At 42.6% G+C, this 4,177-nt stretch overlaps 1 protein-coding gene across 1 annotated transcript in view; it reads left to right on the top strand.

Moving 5' to 3' along the window:
- The first annotated feature begins 4,012 nt into the window (after positions 1–4,012).
- The window catches only part of GTF2A1 (general transcription factor IIA, 1, 19/37kDa), a 46,190-nt gene continuing 46,025 nt past the window's right edge, over positions 4,013–4,177 (top strand). Inside the window, exon 1 of the mRNA XM_011949466.1 lies at positions 4,013–4,096. The gene's annotated coding sequence lies outside the window, so the exon portion shown is untranslated. The remainder of the gene's footprint in view (positions 4,097–4,177) is intronic.

Here is a 4,177-nt window from a genome sequence, read left to right on the forward strand (position 1 = left end):
GAGTAGTTGGGATTACAGGTATGCACTAGCATACCCAGGTAATTTTTGTAGTTTTAGTAGAGATGGGTTTTCACCATGTTGGCCAGGCTGGTCTCAAACTTCTGACCTCAAGTGATCCACCCACCTCATCCTCCCAAAGTGCTGGGATTACTGACGTGAGCCACCACTCCCGGCTGTTGTTGTTTGTTTGAGACAGTCTGTCTCCAGCTCTGGTGCCCTGGCATGATCTTGGTTCACTACAACCTCTGCCTCCCAAGTAGCTGGGATTACAGGCACATGCCACCATACCCTGCTAATTTTGAGCATTTTTAGTAGACACACGGTTTCGCCATGTTGGCCAGGCTGGTCTTGAACTCCTGGCCTCAAGTGATCTGCCTGCCTCAGCCTCCCAAAGTGCTAGGATTACAGGCATGAACCACAACACGCAGCCATCATTATTCAAATGTAATGGTAGTGTTCTACAAAGTGAGTTAAGAACATCTTTCCCCAGCTTTGATGATACTAGTGTAGCTGTTACAGTTACCATTAATAATAAAACACCCACCAAATACTTGTCAGAGCACTTCCTAGTACCTTTGATCTTCCAACAACGATAGGTGATGGTGATTATTTCACCTTATTGACACAGAGCGAATCATGGCACAATGTCACACAGGAATTTAGTGGCAAGAGTCAAACCTGATTCCACCAAAACTCCACATGAAGTTAACTTATTTTTGCTAAAAACTACAAACTGGTCTACACTTTGTTCTATAGAAAATAACTTAGAGCTGGTTGGTGTTTTAAGGCATGAAGTAGCAATTTCAAACTAAGTTACAACAGACAAAGACAATTTTAAAAGATTTTTAAAAATCTCTTCATCACATGCATAGAACTGATTTGTGTGGTCAGCAATTTCTTCTTATAGCCACCACCAAAAATTTGTGCATGTGAAAATTGGCAGTTTCTTTGAAAATGACAAAAACATAGGTGAAATCTGAATGCAGTGTAATTTTTTTTTTGGTAGGACTGAAATATGTATGCTTTCAGCAGCTTAAATGAATGCTATGACTATGCACTACCCTTTAAAACAAGGATAAACTTGCCGGGCATGGTGGCTTACAGCTGTAATCCCAGCACTTTGGGAGGCCAAGGCTGGTGGATCACCCAAGTTCAGGAGTTCGAAACCAGCCTGGCCAACAATGGTGAAACCCCGTCTCTACCAAAACTACAAAAATAAGCTGGCGTGGTGGTGTGAGTCTGTAATTCCAGTTACTCGGAAAGCTGAGGCAGGAGAATAACTTGAACCCATGAGGCAGAGGCTGCAGTAAGCCGAGATCACACCACTGCACTCCAGTCTGGATGACAGAGCGAGACTCTGTCAAAGAAAGAAAGAAAGAGAGAAAGAGAGAGAGAGAGGGAGGGAGGGAGGGAAGGAGGAAGGAAGGAAGGAAGGAAGGAAGGAAGGAAAAAAGAAAGGAAGGAAGGAAGAAAGAAGGACAAAAAAAAGAAATGATTAGTAAGCTTGAGGCATCTTTCTTCTTCAATTTTGTATCCTCCCAAAGTGCCCAATACTACTGAGCATGAGGACCTAAACAGGCTTCAAAACTAGTTTTGTCTTTTCCTTTCTTCACTATTTAAGAAAATGGAGTTTGACAGGAAGTCACGAGATTTTAGTTTAAACCAATTTCCACAATCTTTTTAGACTCTGTTCTTTCTTGGCATTGTTGCTAAAATAGTCATTTGGACAGTAAAATACTTAAATGTTTGGACATAGAAGGTTTGGTGTCATTTTGTGGATGGTATAGCAAAATTTATACATTGATTTTTTTCCCTTTTCTTCTCTTGTTTTACAGTTATCTACTGTTTAGGCTGCATATTAAAAGAAAGACACAACATTTTATCTCCCAATATAAATCATTTTGAAGTTAAAAAAACACACACAAACATTCATCACAAAGAGAGGACTATTATGTACCTATCTAAGTACATGGCTGCTACAAAGTATGAGATCAAACAGCAAATCCTGTATAAATGCTTTATAGAGTAGAAAGAGCTGTTAAAGTTAGAAATGTCATTTAAGCTGTAGGAGACCAACAATAAAAAGTTCAGATAGAAACAATTTACATATGATGCTAAATGTAATCTTACTTGGGAGAAGTTTTCTCTCACAAATTTTCAGTTTTGTGAATTAAAAGGCTGCAGCTTCTAAGTATTCAGTCTTACAATTTTCGTGAAAGAACAGAAAATCTTTCTTTCTGAAACTAAACTGGATGGCACACGTATGTTGCAATGAAGGCATATAACAGCTGTTGAGGGACTGGGAAACCAATATACTGGAATGGAATCCATGATGGCTAGATGCCAGACACATAAGCAATCTACGTTCCTGGGTAAATATTAACCAAGTGCTTAGGTCTTTTTGCAATCTAGGTGTAAAGAGAGAAGCCAACTCAGAGCCTCCAGGGAGTCTGATGGTCTTAAGGAGGCCAAGACTGGGTTTTCCACCATTTTAATCCAATAACTACATTCCATTATTTCAGATTAAATCTGTGAAGAGCAAACCTCATAGCTTCTCTTCCATGTCCTGTCTGCAGTGGTTTTAACTTTAATTGATGGCAAAACTACTCAACCATTTAGTCAAGAATACCAAGTAGTAGGGAAGAAAACTAGGTGGAAAGTGAATGATTCCAGGTGCAAAGCGTTTGGGAGTATGTATACAGGGAAGCAACAAGCAGTCCTCTCAATACGTAGTAAAACTTACCAGGAATGGTATTGTTTAGTGTAACTTTTCGGTTTGTCACCTGAATATTACATGAATTACAAATGTTGATAGAATCATAATTTTATATAATATACCAAGAATACTGATTTCCTGTGATTTTTTTCTTTAAGTGTCCCAGACTATGAAGCTGTACAGGAAACTGGGAAGCAACTAAGGGTTAAGAGGCGAACGGACTTGGCGTGAAAAGAAATCTCAAGGTTCATAGATATTCTCTACACCCATTCACAATCCCCCATTTTCTGGGTATTCAAGGCCTCTGGTTTCTCTAATCCCTTTCTTCAAGTCTTGGCAGGATGCATTTTTTTCCCTCTCTGGTAAGACGCTTTTGATATTTTTCAAATCCAGTTTCACCAGCACAGAACTTTGACATTTCGTTTTGCTTTGTCTCTGGAAGACAAACTCCCTCACTCATCCAAGCGACATTTCAAGTACCTCAAAATTCCCAGGGACAAGAAAATTAGGTACTATGAATTCTGCCTTCCAAACAGCATTCTCTGTTCCGCTTGCAATGTCGATATAAAGGCAGCATTTGCTTGCGCAGAATAGGTCAAAAGCTTAGTGAATTGCACACGGAACACAGCCTGCTTGCTCTCTTAGAGCGAGAGGCCATGAGAGTTGCTGGGTCAAGGGCATGCATTTCAATGTGATCAGTCACTCTACGTTGGCCATGCGGAGTCGCAGTATTTTGGCAGTATTTTTAAAAACTAGGGAAAGTTACTGTGCTGTTATAATCCAAAGGCTGGTGGGGTTTTCTTCCCCCTCGCATCTCCACTAGCGTGATAAATTATTTAAAGTACGTGGGCTAGTAGAGAACTAACCTCTGGGTAACTTAAGCCTAGTCTTCGCAGCGTACCCAGCGTGGAAACAAACGAATCAGAGGTTACTAATTCTGGAATGTTAAAAGTGGGCCCCGATCGGCTTTTACTCCCTTTGGGAAATCCTACACAATTCTGCGCGCGACAGACCCACCCTCGGTGAGGCGCGAAAGCCGAGAAGCTTAGAGTCAAAGCCTCGCTGACAAATCAAGAGATGACTCCGCATTTAAAACCTTCCCGAATAGGAACGCGCCAGAGGCCGGAAGCTACGCCACGTGACCAATCCTACCCCGCGGCCATTCCTAGTGAGGCAGTAGGCACCGCCTGTCACATTTCCTGGCTCCTACAGCGCGGGACCGGGCGGAAACGGGCGAGAAGAGGCGGTCCCACCTAGCTTCGGAGTGTCACTAGAACTCGCGTCTTTTCCAGCAATGCTTTGCAAGTACTTCACCGCAAAGAACTGCCGCAGACTTCCGCCTGGGTGCCAACCACGTGATCACGCGAGCGTTGGAGAGGCGTAGGTCCGACTACACTACTTCACTCCCCGGGCTCAGCCAGCCCAGCACCCGCCACGGCGCGTGACAACGCGGCTCGCGGC

Source organism: Colobus angolensis, unplaced genomic scaffold, assembly GCF_000951035.1.
Source record: "Colobus angolensis palliatus isolate OR3802 unplaced genomic scaffold, Cang.pa_1.0 Scaffold3, whole genome shotgun sequence".
NCBI classification, from domain to species: domain Eukaryota; kingdom Metazoa; phylum Chordata; class Mammalia; order Primates; family Cercopithecidae; genus Colobus; species Colobus angolensis.